Here is a 23,807-nt window from a genome sequence, read left to right on the forward strand (position 1 = left end):
TTCTTCCAACTCCTTCCCTCCACCTCCACCCCCTCAGGGCTTGGTGAGCAATGGAGTAGAAGAGAGTCAAGGTAGACATCTGTGTAGAAATGTACTAGAGTTTTCTGTTCAGGCAACTAGACTAGTCAGAAGAGTCAGAGCAGGCTTCCACTGAATACAGATGAGAAACCAGTCCAGGATCTAGGTTAAATACTGTAAATCTCCCCCTCCCGATGAGCTAACCCTGTCAGGTACAGTGAGAGAGGATTTCACTTAGGGACTCATGTTGCATAAACAAACGATTTTTATAAACAAATGAATTAAGCAAAGTCCTTTCTTGCAGGATGCATGTGCATGCATGCTAAGTTGCTCAGTCATGTCTGACTCTCTCTGACCCTATGTACTGTAGCCCATCAGGCTCCCCTGTCCATGGACCTCTCCAGGCAAGAATACTGGAGTGATTTGCCATGCCCTCCTCCAACAGGTCTTCCCAATCCAGGGGTTGAACCTGCATCTCCTGTAGCCACAGCAGTGCTGGTGGATTCCTTGCCGCTGAGCTTCTTGCAGGATGGGGGTCAGCAAATTTGTGCTCCTGATGTTGGCTCCTCATGGTTATTTCTTAAATGAGAGAGTGTAAACACTAATGTATCATTCCATTGCTTGCAGAGATCTCCCAGAGTATTAAAAAGTAGTGATTGAGAAGTACTCCTTTTATGAATCCACACAGTGGAATCTTTCTATACATTTTTTTAGCACTAGCCATCTGGCACCCCACTCCAGTACTCTAGCCTGGAAAATCCCATGGACGGAGGAGCCTGGTGGGCTGCAGTCCATGGGGTCACGAAGAGTTGGACACGACTGAGCGACTTCACTTTCACTTTTCACTTTCATGCATTGGAGAAGGAAATGGCAACCCGCTCCAGTGTTCTTGCCTGGAGAATCCCAGGGACGGGAGAGCCTGGTGGGCTGCCATCTATGGGGTTGCACAGAGTCGGACACGACTGAAGTGACTTAGCAGCAGCAGCAGCCATCTGGGAGATAACAGATCAGAAAATCAGCGATCTATGCCTCCGTTTAGGCGTTTACTTGGTGCACTCCAAGGGCAGTTTAGAACACTGTCCTCTAGTGATTCCTCAAAGCCAATGCCCCTCCCCAAATGCCTAACCAATTCCCAAGCGGATGCTTTCACTGCTAGAAAAAATTTAACTTGAAAAAAGTTTTAAATCTGGTACTAACGATAGTGATCTAGAAGATTGTGATCTTGTGTTATGATAAGTGTAAGAACACCTTTTTACAGAAAACTCCACTCTCTGCCTAAATTCAACTTAAAGTTTTGCACACAGGTTTAAGATCTCCTACAAATTTAATTTCAGGAGGCGTAAATTCAAACTCTCTTTTCTACCCTGAAAGGTAGCACTTGATTCTTTTTTAATATTTTGCTGGCATTAGAGAAAACAGTATAGATTGCTATCATAAGGTTAAAATGCAGTTACAGGCTACAACTCTTCTATAAGAGTCATTGAGACAAAAATGATGTAAGTTACTTTTACTTAAATCAGACCCAAATACCCCCAACACTGAAAACTGTGCAAGAGCTGATCCTATATCAAAAACTATGAGATCTTTAAAAATAATGACCTACAAAGGGTGAAGCAGTCAGTTAAGATCAGAGGTGCCTACTGTTTTGAATGTGAATTCTTTAAGGGGTGCTAACGGCTGTGTTTAGTACATCTTTTGGTCCACATAGTGATATTACTAAGTGTATCTTAATGCTGTCAGTGTGGAGAATATTGGTCAGCTAAAATTTCAATTTGCACATCATCTATGCTAATACTTTAAGTAATACGTCTAGTCGCATAAATGGAAATCATATTGCTACAATTCTCTAATAAAAATCTGTGTTTCTCAATTAAAACTATTTCCTATACTGCCCATAAAAACTCTCCCCCCACCAGGGTTTATGAAGTCATGAGGAACCCTGCTTGGCCCTGCCCCCTTTCCTGTTATCTTTCAACGTCCGGGATAATGAGAGACATGACGACATGGCTTCGTGTTGGAATTAAAAGCCTACGGCTCTCCCCACACTGGTTTTATGGAGCCTGGCTGCCAGGACTTCACAGGACCTCACTGAAACGACGTGTCTACTTGAGTGCCACCTGGTCCCACCCGGCGAGGCCTGTGGATCAAACCCTTCTCACATGCATACAGACAACGTCTGGAAAACCGTGATGCGGATGTCTCCACAGAGCATCACAGATGCTGTCAGGACCGAACTTCGCACTCCGACATTTGATGCATTTTAAAAAGGGATTCAGCCTCAGACTCAAACAGGCAGATGGATCATCTACCACTTCAAAGGCTTTAGCAGGATTGCCATTTTTCCCTTTGTCCCATCACCCATTCTGCTTCTCCCCCTGCTCCCCAGCATGCCTCTGTGTGGTTCGAAAGGAAAGTGACAGACTCACCAGTCCTAACACAACACCACGGAACCAGCACTGATCCATCAACTCCCGTATATAATCCTGAGCTTTTCCAGCTCTAACATCAATGGTTCCGAGAAATCAGAGGAGGATGCAGGGAGAAGGAGTCACAGAAAGAGCAGCAAGATTAAAGAAGCAAAGAGAAAATGCGCAGCTCTGCATCGCACGTTCCCTGGAAAACCACAGGCATCTTCCAAACTGGACCCTGCTCTGCCCTCAAGGCCAATTCCCGCGGGCAGAGTGAACACATCCTAGATGGCAGGAAAGACCGATTGTGTTCTGGTTCAAGCCATTGAGGAAAAAAGCCCCAAATCCAAAATGACCTTTTCCTTAAAAGGGTTTATGTCGACAATCATCAAAGCAGTTATGAAATTAGAAATAGGCTGGTGACTGAATTGTGGATGTCTACACAATTTCAAAAACTGCTGCACAATTTCTAGGAATGAATTATCTGGGTTTACACAAGCTGATGAGTTGACATGAAGTGTGGACAAAGGACTGTCCCCTGAGACATCCGGAAACAGGTGCCTATCTGAGTATGCCTCCAACCCTAATGGAACCTGATGCCACAAAAAGATTGAAGGCTTGAAGGAAGCCTAAGGTGGAGGTGAATTAGAGGAAGGCAGGATAGACAAAGGTGGGCTTCAGAAGTGTTTTTTCCCCTCTTGGGAGTATAATTGCTTTACAATGTTGTGTTAGTTTCTGCTGTACAACAACGTGAATGAGCTATATGGATATATATATCCCTCCCTCTCGGGCCTCCCTCCCACCACTCCCATCCCACCTCCCAAGGTCATCACAGAGCACCAGGCTGAGCTCCCTGTGTTATTCAGCAGCTTCCCACTAGCTATCTGTTTTACACACAATGATGTATTTATGTCAAGCCTATTCTCCCAATTAGTCCTACACTTCTTCCTCCACTGTGTCCTTTAACTACAGCTGTGTCTCTATTCCTGCCCTGCAAATAGGTTCATCTGTACCATTCTTCTAGATTCCACATGTATGCATTAATATATGATAATTATTTTTCTTAATTAATCAATTAGTCAACACATTCTTATTATAAGCTAGGGTTTCAACGTTATCCCAAGCTGGAGAAGAAGACATTATATGCCCACTAATTTTGAAATTTAATGGGAGAGTGGAGAGACTATTACCTTGTATAAAATCACTTTTAAATAACCCAAATCCAACCATGGATGGGTTAGGATTGCCAGGAATAAGAAAATGGAGACAAGCTGCACCGTTAAGAAGAACATCTATTTATGACAGCGAAAAAAGTCAAAGTGTTAGTCTCTCATTCGTGTCTGAGACTTGTGACTCCATGGACTGTAGCCCGTCAGGCTCCTCTATCCATGGACTTCTCCAGGCAAGAATACTGGAGTGGGTAAGTCATTCCCTTCTCCAGGGGATCTTCCTGACCCAGGGATCGAACCTGAATCTAGGTATGGTTGAACAGACTTGTGGATAAATTCAGAGAAGATGAAGCTGAAAAAGACCTTAGAGATTGTCTAATACAAAAACCCTCTGATAAATAAGGTGAAATGGACTGTTTATAGTCTTTCGGTTGGAATGCAGAGCCAGACTGACAGTCCAGTTCCCGTTAAAGATCATCTATCCCATGGTCTCTCCATGATGCCCTTCCCTCTATGTATGTTCTGAGGACTTACTATATAATAACCTATGTTAATTTTCTCTATTTAAGAATTAACATTTCCTCATGCTGGTTCACTTCCTCAAAGCAGAAGAGCACAAAAATAGTAACATAAATAGGAAGTATGTAAAAAGTCTAAGAAGCTAAGTGGAAAGACTAGACCTGGCTTAATCCATTCAGGTCTTGACTTAAAATTTGGTATGCTGTCTATATCCACGTTTCAGGACACGGTATTTTCTTCATCTGTTCGCTGTTGTAATTTGCCCTTTAATGTGGTCACTAAGCTCAAAAAATGGGCTTCCCAGGTGGCAAAGTGGTAAAGAATCAGCCTGCCAGTGCAAGAGACACAGAAGACTCGGATTCAGTCCCTGGTTCTGGAAGATCCCTTGGAGGAGGGCATGGCAACTCACTCCAATATTCTTGCCTGGAAAATTCCATGGACAGAGAAGTTTGGTGGGCTACAGTGCATGGAATTGCAAAGAGTCGGACACGACTGAGACTCAGCAAAGTATCCTTTATACATTATGCAAAGTGTACATACTACGTTCTTAGTTAATAAGTTAAAATATATATATATATTAAACACCATTAAAAAGAAAAATAGGTGGAAAATGATGGAAATAGGTGGAACAGGTGGAAAGCAAAAAAGGTGGAAAATGATGTATTAAAAGTCAAATATCTCATAGTGAAGTGTTCTTTTAAGTCAATAACATAATGACAAGTGCTAATTTTTCATGGCCATAAAGCATGACCAAGTTCTTTCTGAAATACAAAACAAAAATGGTGAATAAAAGATGAAAAAAAATCAATCTCACTAGTAATAAAAATGGAAAATTAAAATGAGGCACTGTTGGTACATATCAGATGGAGTTTTTTAAACTTAGAAAACATCTAGTTTTTAAAAAGTCCATTATTTAGTGTGATCAAGGGCATGGAGACATGCCGTCTTCTTACACACAGAGGGAAATGTGTATCAGGACAACTTTTCTGACCAGAAATCTAAAAACTCATAGGAAGAGCTTTAAGAATGTTCTCATACTTTCTTACTCATAGGAATTTATCCTAAGGAAGTAATCAGAGATAATAATACAGTTTCATGGAGGGGAATGCTCGTTACAGTGTTGTTTAGAAGCAACATATTGGGAACAATTCAAAAGGTCCAGCACAGACAATGCAGGACATCCAGGTGTATCGCTTCAATAAAGACGAGTCAGGGTGTTCGAGGGCTATTTTGTAATCATCAAGGTCTATTGAGAGTCAGAGTATCTCAGTGGTTGACAACACAATCTCCAGACCTCAAACACTTCAGTCCAAATCTTGCCAACTATTAGTTTTGTGACCTTGGGCAAGTTATTTCGTCTTTTAGTGTCTCAATTCCCTTAATATAAAATGGGAGTAACAGCAGTACCTATCTCATAGAATAACCGTAGACAAGTGGATTCATATCTTTAGTTACAACGGTACTGACAGATAATACACAATAAATGTCAATTATATATTTGATATATTTGAAGACTATTTAATGACACGAGGGTATGTGCATTATAAAATATTACAAAAGCAGAACTGTGTTTAAAATGCTATAATGTATCGTAAGATCACGTTCATGTATAAAGTGTATACACGTGTGCATATAGTTTTATAAACAAAGGCTGAAGAAGAAAAACTTGAAGAATAGAAACCCAGCTTTTAGAGTTGGAGCTATTAGTAAATAATTTTCCTTTACACTTTTCTGCTTTTTCCAAATTGGCCATAATCAGAAAAATGACAGATTATTCCAAGTAAAAAATAGGAATAGTGTTTCTCTTTCTTTACCTTTTAATTTTTAGGGAAGGAGTTTTCAGAGGAAAGCAAACACCACTCTGTATGAAACCATTAAGGCACAGAAAGAGAAACTTCCTTAAAAAACTGCAGAGGACTGAAAACTGCAGGGAGGAAACGGGGAAATGAGATAAGTGAAGAAGAGATGAACACAGCAGACAGAAAAACGAAAGAAGGAGACAGCAAGCAAATAACTGCAGCAAGACCTAGGAGAAGAATAAGAACAGAAAACGTAGAGGAAGCCTGCTCGACGGTCACACGTCTGTGCCTCAAGGGTGCTTGGCTAGGTCACCCCTGCTCACAAGAGCCTTCTTTACACTGAAATATGAGGTGATGCTGCTTTTGCTGCTTAGGATATGGTTACCAGAAAATGGTTAAAGGTAACGGAGAAGCTGATCATTATCAATTAAGCTGTACTCACTTAGCTTGGTGGGGTACAGTCTACAAAGTGAGCTAAACAGCTTCTTCCACAATTTTCTTTTAATTTCCTTCAAGAGTACATGTATTTGCTGTGTTACCCAGTGCTTGGATTACCCCAGAATCCCAGGGCACCCTGAGGCTGGGGGAGAAAGAAAAACATGATCTTATGATGGCCGATGTCCCACATTTGGGTTTCCTTCAACTACTGGCTGAGGAAATCATCTAAACCAGGGGTCCCCGACCTCCGGGACCTAATGCCCCGATGATCTGACATGGACCTGATGTCATAATATCAGAAATAAAGTGCGCAATAAATGCAGTATCCTTGAATTCTCCCAAAACCATCTCTCTATCTCCGGTCCATGGAGAAACTGTCTTCCATGAAATCTATCCCTGGTCCCAAAAAGACTGGGGACTGCTGCTCTAAACGAGGAAATGTGTTATCCCTGCTTTCTACGGAGGAGAAGTGACTAAAACTGAATAACAAACGAGAAGTCATAGAATTAAAATGAAGTTTTTAGGGTTGTAAAATTGAGGATGAACTACTCTCATGCCTGGGGATAACAAGGGGCTGGATTCAGGATAGGTCTGCATCGATTTTGGGGGTCAGGGTCAAAGTCAGAGTAGTTTGGTCCACATAGGAAATACTTGAGAAAGAAAATAAACTGTGAGCCCTCACAGGGACTGGAAAGAATGAAAGGTCTTAAAGCAGGGGCCACTTCAACACACGCAATGTAGAACTTTCCCATCACGGTCCACTGAATCACACTTGCTCAGAAAGAAACTGGACCTCACCTGTGCCTTTGAACATGTCCCTCAGCCTCCTTCCACCTCCTCACTGGACACAAGGATGATAACATAACCCGATTACACTCGAGGATGAAGTGAGACAACCCATGTAAAATGCTAACCTCAGTGCACGGCATTCCACAGTTGACAGCTGACACATAGCATGAAGTCGGCAGAAGAAAAGGGGTTGTCATTGTGTACCTATAAGGAGCTGTCGAAGGTAATACTCTGGGACGATTAGAGAGAGGACATGTGGATGTATAGAGGTCACCGGACAACTCAGCCTCAGGAACACTCTTTCGGTTCAAGGTGGAATTGTGTTCGACACAATCTGAATTAGTCCTCTAAGGGTTATTTGAGCGGTGTGTGTTATTCTGTCTATCTTTACTGGCAGGGCAACATTAAATGCAGAACTCATGAAAAGGAAACTGGGTAAGCCTTCAGCCCATCAGAGGAGAGTAGGGAAAGTACCTTTTATGAGTAGTCACTAGTACGGGAATATCCTTTAGGATGTTGATCTAGGTATGTTCCCAGGTGAACTAATACTTCTCTGTCACTTTCACTGTCTAAAGGGTACATGAATGAATGAATGGCACATATTTTGCTGAGTTCCATGCTACCTGATTAATTTGAAACAAGTGATAAAGAGCTTGTTTAAGAATTTAGTTCGAAAAGCTGGGTTCTTTTGCACATGGCATACTTGCATGGATGCACACCCCACACTCCACACGTACAGACACAGAAACACATGCCCCACCAGATCTCCTTGTCATACCACTCCATTCACAGAAACTTTATTCACTATTCTCCTTGTCAGGCTTGGAAGTAAAATTTCCAAAGATAACTTCACATATATGTGTTCTTTGCATTTTGTGTTCTTGACAGCACTCCATACACTTCCACAGTGAGAAGAAAAACGGAAACCAAGGTGAGAATTCTTTTGATATTTCCATTGCTTTTCCTATGAAACAAACAAGCTGTATGCCATAATGGGAATTAGAGATGGCATTTGGGGAACTTGCCAATTTTGAGGGGAGCACGCATATGTGTGTGTGTGTTTGTGTGTGTTGTTTTCTGCTAGAGTTACTATAGCAGATAATTCGAAATAAAATTCAGCAGGTCCTGATGTTAAATTTTGGGCACCGAACGGAATTTAGGGAGAGCAGAAGTACCAGGCCTCTCTGGGGACTTGGTCTAATCCCTCCGGAGGCCCCTGGCTCAGCTGCAGTAAGCTAATAAGGTTACCCTGAAGCAGATGCAGTTGTTAATACAGATGTGGCATGGGACCTCCTGAGGCAGGTCACAGTCACGATAACTCATGGTCATATGCACGATACTCATTATGAAAGCTTGTGACGGGAGACCCTCAGACTGGAGTTATCCCAGGGTGTCATGCTCTCTTTGTCTCCTTTCTCTCAGTTCACCTCACAGATGGCAGGCTAATAATTTTGTTCACACACACACACACGATGTTTGAGGAGAGTTGTGTTTGGGACACTTTTCCTTCAATGCAAAGGATTGTAAATCATTTTAAGGCAACTCAAGTTACTGGGGAAGTATGTATAGAAAATTTCATAGAAATCGAGCGTGACAGCTGGTGTGGGGGTCCAGAGAAAGCAACTGCCGCTATTTACGGACACAATGGCGAGGAATGGGTTTTGGCAGCGAGTTTCAAGGTTCATGGTGTGTGGTGAAATGGGTAATACTGTGGATAAGGGCTGATTATAAATAAAACGGTGTGTTTCTTCAACCCTTCCCACTGCTCACAGTTGAACATGATGCTTTGGAGAAGACAGATGAAAACTACTGGATTTAATTGCACTAAAACACCTTTCAAAGGGAGTGAGCTGATTTGGAACTTAGAAAAATCACAGAGTCTCCTGAATGAATGGAAGGTTGCACACACAGTTTGCACATGGTAGCAATAACTTTGAAAACTGCATGCTGGTAACCTGGCTTAACGCGGGACAGAGCGGACTGATGTACAGAGAGCAGCTTAAGTACCAAATGAATCTGAGTTGTTCAATATTTTCAGACTGATGGAGCACTGCTACTAATATTCTGATTTCCAGCCCGAGAAGAAAGACAGGCAAGTTGACCTCAGAAATTCCCCAACCACTTCGTTAACAAGGATGGCAGGTTACAACATGATAAGCAGTAGCTCCTGGACACATGGGGGCTGTCTTCTGTGGGATTTCCAAACCTCTCAATCCCGGGGGGAGGTGGGGTGCAGGATAGTAAATGAAAGTAAAAGTAAATCTCCCCTGGGAATTATGTTTCCCCAAGAGGAACTCAGTGGATGGGGTCATTCTTTAGCTTGTCTGAACCAATTTTCCTTCCTCTATATGTGGTCATGAAGAGAACAATGATTGTGCGCCAATGTGAAACCAAATGTGGTTACAAACAGCAGCTTTAGGGAAGTTACAATTTATGGGACAGAGGCCCTGCCTTCATATGTGGGGATAATTAGCATTCTAAGATACTTGCAAGTGAAGACCTACCAAAAAATAAAAAGCATTAATCAAAGATAAAGACTATTGTTAAGAATAAAAACTGAAGGACATGAAAACAAAGTGTGATTTCAGACGATATTAGCAAAATGTATGGAATAGGATTCTATGATCTCCAAATGGCAACGTTTCTAAATAACTCCTCCATCACCAGATCTCTATTTCCACAACATAAAACCATTGGGGGTTTTAATATCTAAGTTCACTCATTCATCCATTCAATCCATTAATCAATCATTCATAAAACAAACTTCTCTTGCCAGCCAATACATTTTTAAGTGTTTTCTATAAGATATCAGAAATTGTAAAGCAAGTCCAGTAGGGCTTGGCCATCAGATCAGACAATCTGCTATTGGTAAAAGAATGAAGTGAAAATGATTGACAAAGATTCTTTGATAATTAAATACACATCAAACTTGGGGATGGGCTTAGGGTTGAATGTGGCTCCTGAGAAAAAAGGGTAGAATTTGAAATAAAGTCAGTTATCTCTGTGACTGAACTACTTCTATCACAGAACCACATACTCATTATATGTGTGTGCTTAGTTGCTCCGTCATATCTGACTCTTTACGATCCTATGGACTATAGCCCACTAGGCTCCTCTGTCCATGGGATTTTCCTGCCAAGAATACTGGAGTGGGTTGCCATTTTCTGCTTCAAAGCATTTTCCCGACCCAAGGATTGAACCCACATCTCCTGCTTCTCCTGCATTGCATGCAGATTCTTTACCACTGAACCTATTCATCATAATTTAGGTTCAATTCCTTAAGCTGTATCTTGCAGTGGGCATTAGGTCAGATTCTTTGTCTGTAGTTAACAAGGCTGGCAGGATTTAATATCCTAAGACCTGACTCACCAGAGCCTTAAAAATACATTCATTATTTATTCTAACTATTTTTTTTTAATTTTATTTTTAAACTTTACAAAAATGTATTAGTTTTGCCAAATATCAAAATGAATCCACCACAGGTATACATGTGTTCCCCAATAAAGCAGCACTTGTATATATTTTTCTCAACTGCCTTTTCTTAATTTTATCTTTTTATTAGTTGGGAGACAGAGACAAGAAGGGATATAATTCAGGATCCCACAGCTAGTTAGTCGCTGAATTAGATCTAGAATGCTTGCTTGCTAATCAATGATCCCAAGGTTCGCATACCTTAGGTCATACAGTTTTGATTGATTTTAAATTACCAAAATTAGCAGAGTCAATAATATCAGAGGAGAAAACAGAGCACAGTACGAGAAATAAAATGGATCCACATAAGTTCTGGGCAATGTAACTATGGCCTGAATCACACCAAAGTGTGAGATTTGATCACTGCCCAGACAACCGGGTTCTTCCAGTTCAGAATAAATTGATAGCATTATTTTTCATGACAAAGATAGTTCAAAGATCTCAAAGTTGCTGGACACACTAATTAGAATCAAGAGCAGTCTGGCTTATATCAAGCCCCTTTTTAGTACCGTGTTATTGGTTTGGTCCGACACCATCCCCCGCAGTGTGTGGAGACAGGCCAGGAGTGTGAGGGCTGCAGAGCAGAGCAAGAAGAAAATCAACTGTGAAATTGGTAATTTTATTGAGTTTCACGGGGGGCTTTGTTGTTAAGACACAATGCAATTGGAACAGAACGCCTGTGGTAACACCATGCACACAGTGTCCATTTCATGACCAAAGGTAAACTCCCACCCCACACCCCCCAACCAAAAGCTACATGTACACACGCACATCCCTCCTCAAAAGTATTCATCCTTTGCTACGTGGGCAGTGAAATGAATCTGGTGAAGGATGAATGGTTATGTTGCAGGTATGGGGGCACTGCCAAAGCACAGGCAGAATGGTACATTTGGAGGTGTGTGTGTGTGTGTGTGTGTGTGTCTTTCCCTCTCAGCATCTCAGAAGGTTCCTTTTCTGAATAGGTCCTGCTGGTTTGGGTTCAGGGAAAAAGCTGTCCTTTGACTCTAAATGGGAAGAAGGTCCCAGAAGGGGTATGTGAGGAAGACAGGGGCAGAAGGAGAGGACAGCCCGAAATGTAATGCCTGAACAGCTGAAATCATTTGGTACTCTCAATCCCCCAGGTAAAATAAGAATTAAACATAGCTAACAGGATATTACTCCCACTTGGAAAAGATCTGCTTGCTGGCCATGTGAAAGTGAAGCGAACAATTGGTATTTGTTCTACAGTGGTATTTTTTTTTTTTCCCTCTAAAAGCTTAAAGCAGGAACAGTTAGATAAAGTATGCTGGTTAACTGGGTAAATACACTAGTAGCTTCTGTGCCATCCAGGGCTGTACTGGTAGTGGGTTAATTTGGCTGAAGATGGAAGGGTGCCTAAAGACAGTCTTGGTGTCAAGATGGGGCAGGGCAGGCATTGTTAGGAGAGGGGTCAACTGGGGGTGAAATCAGCAACACTTTGATTCTGGGAGAAGACTGTGCACACACACTTCTCCCCTGCAAAACACTTTCTCCCAGGCCAGCACACCGGTCCCAGCAGGTTTTATTTCCGTCACGCATTTGGGCCACATTTTTGCAAGGAAAAAAATGAAGTGGGTCAGAACAGTCCAAGGTGTCACCATCAGTTTCATCTCAACTGTAGGCGGGGGTGGCGAGGCTCGGCTCTCTCATTTGGGGGCACATCTCAAGAGATGTTTGCTCTCCCCCAGGAGGACTAAGCTGCATGCTTGGCTTCTCCCCACCCAAGGGAAGCAGGTGGGGCAGACTCTGCACGAAGAAGGGAGAGAAAGGTGGGTCTACTGGCAAGAGGGGAGAGTGCGTGGGCACCCCCACCAAAGCACCCTCGATCCCTACTCATGGAGCGAGCTACTCAGTTCACCATTCTGAAAAGTGACATGAGATGGCCAGCTGGCATTTTTTAACCCTTATTTTTTTTCCTGTGTGTGCAACTTGAATAATAGCTACATCCACCAGCAAAGTATAAATACAATACACCCGGACATATTGTGGCTACACTTCCAGGAGACAGGGGAGGGGCACTCATTCATTTTCCATAGAGATAACAATGCACGCTGATGTCTTGCTCTTTCCAAAAGATACAACTTGGGTGTTCGTGTGTGTGGCCCAGAATGTCAAAGCATCCATATGGACCCGTTTCCCCTTCAAACGGGCATTAAAATGGAAGTGCCTCTTTTAACATTGGTTATATATATATTTTTTCTCCCGACGCACTGTATTCTGGGTTTCTTTTCTTTTTCAAAATGCAATTAATGTGGTTTGTGTGTTAAATGATTCAGTGAAAGTAAATCTTTTATATTCAGGTAAGCAATTCAGCCTTGCATGGTTTTCTGGGAATTAGGTTTTTTTTGAAGTCTGGGTTGAGCATGCCCATAACTCTGACAGGGCCCTGCAGGCTCTTGTCTTCACCTTCAAATCATAAGACAGAGAAATCAAGCTCCCTCTGTGCTCTCAATTATACCAAAAAACACGGAGCAGAAGTCTTCAGTAATTCAATCCCTGTGGAAGCTTCTTCATACTGTTTGCGCTGTTGGAACTGCTGACAGCCGCAATCCCACGGTCTCCCCTGGTAGACTGTCAGAGTGCCTCACGCCGTGTGAGCAGCCCCGCTCGGTCCCACGGCCCCTTCTCCAGAGACCTCTAAGCACATGCGTGACTTTTGATGCTTGCTCGAGCCAGTGGCCAAGAGGCCAGCAAACATCACAATGTGGGTTCTCATACTCTTACAAGGTACTTTGTACTCCGACTAATAAGTTCTGCGGCTACATGTGGGCCTGAGTTGGTGTAATTTAATCACCAGTACAGCTGCATAAACACGGGACGGAGGAATGTCTGTCTGCAATTGGATTCTTTCTTTGAAAATACACTGTAGAAAATTCCTGAGTGCCATTTTCCATATGGTTAATGAGCAAATGTATCATGGCCAGCTTTTAAAAGTAATTTGAATTTATGAGTTGCAGTGATTCTAGCACATGTGCGCAAGAAGCCGGGCGTACCCTGGGCTCTTCCTTATCGTGTGACTCCATTTCATAGTTTTTCTGCCAAACGACACCAAAAGAACCACTGTGTGTGTGTTTAATTGGCTTCAATCATCGGTAACGGCCTACAGTCGACATTCCGGCAGCCGCCGGCCTCTTTTTAGTCTTTCCCCCCAAAAAGTGTTAGAGGTGGGGTTAGCCCACTTAGGACACAAAAGTGCCATTCATTTATAAAGTTTCACTTCATAAATACAGATTTCAAAGAAATCTTTTAATGCACTCTCCCACCCGCAAACTCTGCCGTTCCATCACATTAAGCTTTTTACCATTCTTTTTAATGGAATAAAATATAGAGGGTTCAACACACATAGTGAACGCTCATATAAACTATGGATCGGGGTGGTTATGGTGTGTCACTGTAGGTTCATCAGTTGTGACAAGTGGACCGCTCTGGTGGAGCCTGTTGATAGAGGCTGTGCATGTGTGGGGATAGGAAGTGTGTGTGCATGTATATCTATCTATATATAATTAATATATGTACATTTATAGTGGTGGTTTAATCACTAAGTCATGTCCACATCTTGTGACCCCAGGGAATATAGCCCGCCAAGCTCCTCTGTCCATGAGATTTCCCAGGCAAGAATACTGGAGTGGGTAGCCATTTCCTTCTCCAGGGGAATCTTTCTGACCCAGGGATTAAACCAGGTCTCCTGCAGTACAGGCAGATTCTCTACCAACTGAACCACCAGGGAAGCCACACACACACACACACACACACGTATATATGTATAGGGAATCTTTGTAGTTTCTTCAGTTTTGCTGTGAACCCAAAACTACTCTAAAAAATGAACTCTTCATTTAAAAAAAGGCAGAGAGTAGACATTTTTCTACAAATCAAACCTGTTGCTATATACTTCACCCCCTACCCTTTCACTAGAGCTCAAAAGGGAAGCATAAACAAAACAAATTGTTATCATGACGTTCGAAATTCCAAAGTAGTGGAGTACATTTGAAATTCACTAGGTGAGTAGAATGTGTCTCAAAATGTAGGCTGAACTTACTTGGATTTTTCTTAGACAAGATTTTTGTCTTTGTTTCACCATATGATACATTTCTTGTTCTAGACCTTTATGCTGGCACATTTAAAACCCTGAAAATCATTATTTTTCAGAAAGTGAAAGAAGTACACATGCACCCACTCCTCTAAAGATGTAAACAAATACTTCATGTGCGCGTGCTACGTCACTCCAGTTCTGTCCAACTCTGTGCCACGCTACGGACTGTAGCCCCCCAGGCTCCTCTGTCCATGGGATTCTCCAGGCAAAACTGCTGGAGTTGGTTGCCATGCACCCCTCCAGGAGTTCTTCCTGACCCAGGGACTGAACATCTCCTGCATTGGCAGGTGGGTTCTTTACCACTAGCTCCATCTTAAAGCCCGGAAATATACTTCATGAAATATATTAATATGAATTTTCCTTTTTTTCTTTTGGTGGATATACTTTCATTACAAAAATAGACTTCAAAACTTTCCCCACACTGGACCATGGCTTCTTTTGCATGGCAATGACCCCAATAATGGCAGAAATATTCAGGTTTCTGTTAATACACAGTATTACAGAAAACATATACCTGAATAACTGGTAGAATCTGCTTCCCTCTGTTAGATAGTACCCTGTATTCAAGTATAAACATGAATTTGTTTAATCAACTCCATTTGCAACTTTATGAATACTGGTTCACTATTTGATTTGGTTTGTACACTGATTTGTTGGAGAGATGGATTAATGAATACTGCACACATATCACATGCTTTTTATTCGGCTAATGAGCTACTAGTGTTGGAAAATAATGTTTACATTTCCTTTCTTTTCATTAACTAGTAATGAACTTTAATCTGCTTTACTTTATATATTTCTCATCACTGCTTTTCTGCTGATTCAACCGTAGCTCAGCACATGTTCCTTAAGGCCTGAGAACATGATGGCTGAGTGTTCTCTTTCTGTACACATGTTACCTGGTTCACCTGAATGGGTACTTACTGTCTCAGAGGAAAATGGTCACCAAATGATAATCAATATGGTGTCATGACAGTTCACCCAGAAGCTCTAAAATGCAGCTTTGCTTTTTAGAGATTTCACATTCACCACAATTTTCCACATTTTTCTGTGGGCTGCTTGTCCCCTGACCAGTCTAAAACTCACAGATTTTTAAAAAATACAAAAACCAGAGCTCTTCACTTAAGTACTCCTATAATAATAGGCTTAGTTGTTAAGGGGAAAGAGATGGACTAGTGCTAAAGGTAACACAGTCCAAAATGACAGAGGTGTTTTAGGAATAAAATAAATCCAGTCATATTGCAAGACATTTACAAAACTTACCTGTTCAACATTTTTGAGAAAGGACCACATGGAGTAAATATTTATTTGTGTCATTTTCAGATACAGGTGGATGCTTGTTAATTTTAAACTTCATCAGCCCTTCCTGATCCTTTTACTGTAAAAATGATTTCCTAAGGCCAACCGGAAGAAATGTCTTAAATTCTACCCACGCATGCCAACATTGTTGCATGAGGATTCTAGCTACCATTAAGCAGGCATTTGGTGGAGGAGGAGGGACTAGAAATTTATGATACAAACTGGAGTTATGGATTGCTCTGTGGCTCTGTGCCCCATCTGTCAAACTGGGGTGTCTGAACGGAGAGAAAGCAAGAAATTCGCACAAATCACAGATTGCAGTGCAGCTCGGCTCCCTCATTACTGGAAAGGTATGATTCCGTGTGAATAAAAAATGTACAGTTAGCATGCCGAAGTACTGAAGGGCTTTTAAGAGCATTTAAAAAAAAAAAAAAATCTGTCCGAGGATGGAAAGGTCACTCGCGTCGAGGAGAGCCCGCACAAGGTGAAAGTCTAATGAAACATTATGCGGCATCTTTTTTGGTGCTCAGAATAGCTCCAAGGTTAAGAGACTCCGAGTCAGTCTTCTGCAGATCCATTTCCTCTCGCCAGGCTTCTCATGTTAACCCAGTGATTTAGTGCTCTGCATTAAGAGCAATTCACCTGCCTCTCCTGTCCCTGTGGCCCGTGCCTCTGGGGAGCGAGGTGGAGAATAAAAAGTTCCACATATGGTAAAGTCAAGCTGCTTGGAGCCTGCTGAGTGTCTGCTGTGGGGATAGCGGCTCCTGAAAGCCCCAGCTGGTACTTGGAAGAGATTCCGCATTACTACACCTCAGTGCCTGCCTGGTTCCCTTCGGAAACTGTTGGCTCCACATACGACAGCCATTTTAGATCTCTTCAACCCTTTTCTCCCGGTTCTGTATCCAACTGAACAGTTGGTCCTCTACTGCTAGATAATCAAATTCTTCCATCTGGTCCCATCCCTGTGGAACTGAAAAGGTGTAGCATGCACCCGGTCCCAAACACATACCAGGAGAGGTACAGACTTCCCAACAAAAAGCCGTCCACAATAGACAACAGCGAAGCCTTGATTTTTTTAAATCTGGGGGAGGAAGGGAGGAGGGGGAAGGGAGTTAAATATCTATAAAATTATCTTCCGAAAGAGAAATCGTGGAAACCTGCCCAAGTTACCCAACTGACTGAGCCACGCTGTTAAATACGACATGAATGCACGCCCAACATTTAGACCCTGGCGGGAGCGCCATGCCAATCACACAAAGATACCCTCCAGGCACGCAGGGTACCCAGACACAGGCCCCATCCCGTGACCGCATCAGTGTGACCCACGAACACCAAGTGTGTGTGTGCTGAGAATGTGGGCTAATCTTTCTCGGATTTGCTGCAATTTTTAGGAAGACTCATTACACAGCCTGTATCATTTGGACCTACACCCACTGGTTTCTATGAATGTCTGAAAACCTCTCCTTGTTTACATATAGACTTCATATTGTGTGAGGGAGAGAAAGGGGTAATGTAACAGGTCATTGTTTCCACAAAGATGCCTCATGAATGTTCCTGGTACTCTAATTATTCCATGAACAGGCTAAGTATTTACAATACTTTCCTTTCTTTCTGGAGTTCTTTTTGCCTTGGATGAAAAAGTGTTAGTCCCTCAGTTGTGTCAGCCTCTTTGAGATGCCATGGACTGTAACCCACCAGGCTCCTCTGTCCATGGAATTCTCCAGGCAAGAATAGTGGAGTGGGTTGCCATTCCCTTCTCCAGGGGACCTTCCTGACCCAGGGATTGAACCTGGGTCTCCTGCACTGCAGGCAGATTCTTTACCACCTGAGCCACCAGGGAAGCCCATAATTATTCCATGAACAGGCTAAGTATTTACAATACTTTGCTTTATTACTTGAGTTGGTTTTTCCTTAGCCTTTAGCCATATAACTCTCTTTGTAACGGAAGGCCATCTTGAATCTAGCCTCACCAGTTCCTATATAGCCAAGACATTTTTTGACAGCTTCCATTTTCCTATTGCTTTACACTTTTTAAGTAACTTTAACACGTTGTCTCAATTGATCTTCATGACAGTCGTGCTAAAGTGTCTGGCACTAGTATTTTCAACCCACATTTTACTGATACAACAACTGACTCAAAGAGATGAGGTGACTTGCTGAGGGTGGCCAGTGAGTGAGGGATAAAGCCTGTCACAGGACTCCAGGCCTCCTCGCCTTCTGAAAGTCCAGAATTTCAAGTTATTGATGAAATGATAGGTTTCAAGGGCCAAGCAGGCAGTTTTCACGTTGACATTTTACTTTTGCTATTCTTTATAAAATTATATGGTAGATACTATCAATGTCATAGAAAATTAAAAAAAAAACAACAACAGTTTAAAATGATTAAGTCCAGTCTCTTCACTTTATAGATAAGGATATCGAGGATCCGAGACATTAAAGAATTCATCTAAGATTGTAAAATTGGTACTGCTCATATTTTAAATAAATTAGAATTGACAAGTTTGTGTGATTCTTTTTTTTGCCACACCACACAGCAAGTAGGATCTTAGATCTCCAATCAAGGATCAAACACATGTCCCCTGCAGCAGAAGTGCAGCAAAGTCCTCCAGTACAGTTTGTATGATTTTATTTCTAATGTATTTATTTATTGCAGTGCCCCAACTTTCTAGTTGTGGCGCTCAGGCTTCTAGGGTATGCAGACACTGGAGCACGTGGGCTCAGTAGTGGCTACGCTCAGGCTTAGTGGCTTTGTGGCATGTGGGATCTTAGTTCCCCAACCAGGGATCAAACCCACGGCCCCTGCATTGCAAGGTGGATTCTTAACCACTGTCCCACCAGGGAAGCCCCTGTGTGATTCCTGAAAAGCAATTATCCTGAAGGTGCTTCCAGGGCACAGAAATAAGGCTGGGGAATAGATCATGCAGGGACTTGGACTGTGTTTAAGGTAACCAGGCTAGCAGTTTTAAAAAACTGAGGAAGAGATCCAAAGGTTAATCTCAATCTATTAATAAAGTCCTTATAAATCTTTACTGTATTCTCTCAGTGTGTATGAGTCAATGACAATTTATGGCAATCATAAGTTTTGCGTCTTATTAGGGCATTTTAAGAAAGAAACTCAATATGTCACTACTCACTATTTCATTAATGATACAATAAACACTGATTTAGGGCGTCATCTTTCCCAATAAGCATTATTCCCATTTCAAAGAGCTAACAAGAGCCCCGTGTCAGAACTAGCAATACTTTAATTAAAATAAAGATGTTAATGGAAGTGACTTTTTTTTTTAATGAAAAACTCACTTATCTCATTTAATCATCCCCATTGTCGTTGTCTAGTCACTTCCAACTCTTGCGACCCCATGGACTGTGGTCTGCCAGGATCCTCTGTCCATGGGATTCTCCAGGCAAGATTACTGGAGTGGGTTGCCATTTCCTTCTCTAAGGGATCTTCCTGACCCAGGAATCGAACCCAGGTCTCCTGCATTGCGGGCAGATTCTTTAACAACTGAGCACTTAATCACCACAATCAAAGATAACAGCTGATGCTCAAGTCACAAAACACTCTGGCTCCTATCATCACAGTGATTGGAAAATCTTCACTCACCTGATGACCAGATTTAATATGACTTCATAAATAATTTAATAATAATAGACTTAGAGTATCTCCTTCCCTATTCAGATTGGTGGAAAATCAATTGCACTGTGCCTGGAAATGACCGACTTTCCATTAGAGTTTGTCCTAATTGCAGTCATGCACCACATCTTCGCCCTTCAGTGGTGCCAGGCGGCACAGCGAACAGTTGTTTTTAATATAAATTTTAATTCTTGGATGCCCTCAACAACCGTCATTCTTTATCTCTTCTAAATCAGTGGCGACTACAGTAAGTGATGAGTCTGTTGGTTCACACTCTCTCAGGTTTCAAATGACAAAGCTTAACACATGAGTCGTTAACTACCTGTAATGACACTTGGTTGATTAATGCTTCGGTGACACCCAATTTGATCTCATGTCCACTATTAAATTGCAGACATGTAATATAATTTAGTGTTCAAAGATTTTACAAAGGAGGCAAAATTGGTTTTGAAGGCCATTCACATTTTTAAAGGTAAGACCGATTATACAATGCAGGCTTATTTTCCCCTTGGAGTTTCAATGAATTAATTTTTCACTAGCATCTACTAGAAGCTGTATTTTGGCATTTGTGCTTACAAGTTAATACACTTGTTTTGTCTCTGAGTCAGTGGCTTTCAATGGATATGTAGGGAGAAACAGTCTGCTTTCAGTACTAAAAAGTCAGAGGCAAGAAAACATAATGAAGTTGGATCCAAAACAGGGAAAAGGACTGGCTATGGCCCCTTGTCCACGTTCTATATCTCTAGTTTGGACAATCAGGCAACCTACAAAAATTGCATATACAACTGTGCTGCAGAATTTGTATATATATCAAAACATAAAATTTCATTTAGTGAAATGAAAATCCAATGAGTATTGCCCACAAAGTAAAAACACCAAAAATAACAGTCATAAGTAGTGAAGTACTATGAATAACTGCATTCTGCTCATCTCACACAGAATCCAAATTAGAAACCATTACTGCATAGAAGACTTGTTCTCAACAGCAGTTAAGCTTCTTTGAATGGATTCCCTATTGTATAAAAAGTGTGCCAGTCTTTGACTGCCAAAATCAATTAGTCACATTCATTATGCTTCTATTTATTAATGCTGTACACTTTATAATGCACGTGCTGATGGAACAAAAGAAAGTTATGAAATATCAAATATGTGTTATGATTAAACTCAGAGCAAGAGAAGAAATGATCTTTAGTCTCTAACTGGTTACAAAGCCACTGTAAAGATTAGATTAGTGGTGACAGATTCACAGTCTTTTCCACAATGTAATCCTTATAGTTGAGATTTTGCAATAGAAAAAGTATGCAATTGGTTACAGGTTATTGGCTCCAACCATTATATTCAGGAGAATATCATGTTTCTGCGTGCTGAAATCTAAATATAGGATATAATCTTAACAGATGCAATTTTAATTTGTATTACACTGTTATCATAAAATGGGGCAACATAAGGCTCTTCACTGATATAGGGTTCAGAGTTAATTCAATGATGCTAAGAATGACTGACTGGTATTAAAAATCAGCAAATAATTAAACCTTACGCTAAAATGAATGAAGAACAATGTTGGCATTCTGGCAGGATAGATTTCAATGGAATTTATTGTCAAGCTGCCACCCTTAAACTTTCCACATGAAACAAAAACTGTAATTTGTCTTCCCTGCAATAAATACTGTTATATTCTTCATTTTCCCTCAAGTACTGCTGTACAAAAGTTATCATAGGATTCCTGTGATATGTACACCCTTATCATAGGATTCCGGCAGTCCTTTTTTTGGGGGGGGGGTTGTAAAAGTGAAGGGTACATGCATTATTTAATAGGAAAGATATTGACTGTTTTTTGCTATTAAAATTCAAAGTTAGAGAGGGGGTAAGGCAGACACACTAGAACATTTGAAGTTTGAGGGGAAAAACCACATATCCATTAAGGCCTGAAATTATAACAGACACTCAACAAATACATTTATCATGTCTCCTAGAATTAGCTCCTAAAATGCTGCTTGTGGCTCTACCCCAGTCATCCCGACTTTCCACAAATTCATTTAGTTCCCTGAATCTATTTCCACTGCTGACTTTGGCAAGCTATTCTATATTCCATCTACTTACTGTGTTTAAGGAAACTTCCCTTTAAATTGCTAAAATGTGATAGTCCAGTCCAGTCCTCCATTTCAGTCCTGACCTCTATGCTTTCAAATTAGTTTCTACTTCAAAAAGCTTACTGGCACCAAACTGATTTCCTTTTAGGAATATTATTCCCTTCCACTAAATCCCCACTTAGCTTTTCTTTCCCCTGAGCTAAACAGACCTGATATATCAATCTTCAAATTGCATTCTTAAAGCACTTTTTAGCACCTAAGCACCCAGGTACTGGGGTGACAGACATGACTAAATGCATTTCAGAGTAGATAAGACATGAAAGAGAAGGTGTAGGAAGCTGACATGCTAAACAAAAATTTCAAATATAATCAGAAAGAGAGTTCCTTTACTTCTATTTCCATTCTTACTATTAGCAGATCCCATTTAGTCTTCAATCTCCCCTCAAGTCTCAGCTGTCTTTTCTGGGCTACACGGCCATTGGAACCAACTTTTGAACATGAATTATGAGGCTTATTCAAGATGCTGCATGCAATATACACCCTTACATAAAAAGTCCCCCACTATAGAGCAGACATCTGGTTAAAGTTGTGTGAATAAAAATCCCAAGGAACCTAAGACGCTGTTTCCTTACATCTTTTCATACCACGCAGCTGAGGTATGCAAACAGGTTTTTACAAAAATCTTGCCACAAAATATTCTACCCTCTTTCCCAAATCTACCAGGGCTACTAACTTATTTGATAGCAATAATGCATTACATGCCAGCAAGAATGATAAATCTGAGCGAGTCCTGGAGTGATGCTGTGGGATATATACTCAATTTTTATTAAAATATGTACATTCCCACAGCTTGACTTCTTCCAAGCCCAGGGCTAGCAGGCCTAGTCTAATTTACATGGCTGATGGAACTCATAGGTTAATCAGGGAGTAGGTGCTGGCTTGATGAGCCCCCAGGGAGATCTGTATGCTGCCACTTCCTGATTATTTTCAGACGTTATTTGAACTATGTATAATACCTCTGAGCTGGACACCTTCACCTCATCACACATTCCATCCCAAGCCTGCCTCTTTCCAATCCCTGGCGAAATTCCTTTGTAGTCAACCATTCCCAAGACCTCCTTCTGTTAAGGAGTGAACTCGAGAAAAGTTTCCTGGTTAAATGATCATCCACTAAGAAGCCTTCCTAGTGTCCTTCTCATTCTGGGGTGGAGAAACTATAAATGGAGCTTTGGTGTATGACAGTACATGGGTGTACAGTCATGCATGAATATCATTTGTATAAAGTGTTGTAGATTATCCATGTCAACTAACTGGCATCAATGGGAATAACTGAAAACTGGCTGCAGGTGGAAATGAGATTTATTGGGATGGGAAAAATGTAAAAGTTATGCAATAGCATTAAGGCAAAGAGAAAATTTAAGAAAAGAATCAGCAATTTTAGGCCTATTTCTTTAACACAAGGACATCCACTTCAAATGCTGAAAATATTTTGTCATATCTTTAAGCCAATTTTTAAATCTAATCCAATAATTCTTCTTTATTTCCTTACTTCAGTGATAATACTCTTGTATAAAACCATTCCTCTCACAGTCTACCAAAGATTCATTGCTTTCATTTCATCTAGCAAAAGGTATGTTTTCTGAAACAGTGAAATTACAGGGAACTAATTAGCTCCAAAGTTAACATTTCTCTCAAATTTCATTTTTATGTTTATGTATGATCATGTCAACTTGTTTCTCTTTCCATGAAGCAACATCACAAGTATTGTGCCAATAAATTTAAAATCCAAAAGTATACCTCTCTAGAATTTCAGAAAACAAGAAAATCAGATTACCAATTATTTTCTAAGCAAACATCAGAGGGCATTTTGGGGATTAACACTTGTCTGTGACAGTTCCCCCATGAGGAAAAGATCTCGGAAACTACTGCAGAGAGAACATATTAGCTTTTTCTGTCTCTCCACCCTGGTCAGTGGCTATGGTGAAGCTGCTGCCGTCTCCAGGGAGTGGAAATTCATATCAAAAAATCATTACACATTATATCACTCCATTCCACATGAACATTA

The 23,807-nt window shown here is 41.2% G+C and overlaps 1 protein-coding gene across 5 annotated transcripts in view; it reads right to left on the bottom strand.

The window, feature by feature from the left end:
- ZNF521 (zinc finger protein 521) overlaps positions 1–23,807 on the bottom strand; it is a 313,446-nt gene that overhangs the window by 95,253 nt on the left and 194,386 nt on the right. The gene's annotated exons all lie outside the window — the stretch shown is intronic.

This window comes from Bubalus bubalis, chromosome 22 (genome assembly GCF_019923935.1).
Source record: "Bubalus bubalis isolate 160015118507 breed Murrah chromosome 22, NDDB_SH_1, whole genome shotgun sequence".
Lineage (NCBI taxonomy): Eukaryota > Metazoa > Chordata > Mammalia > Artiodactyla > Bovidae > Bubalus > Bubalus bubalis.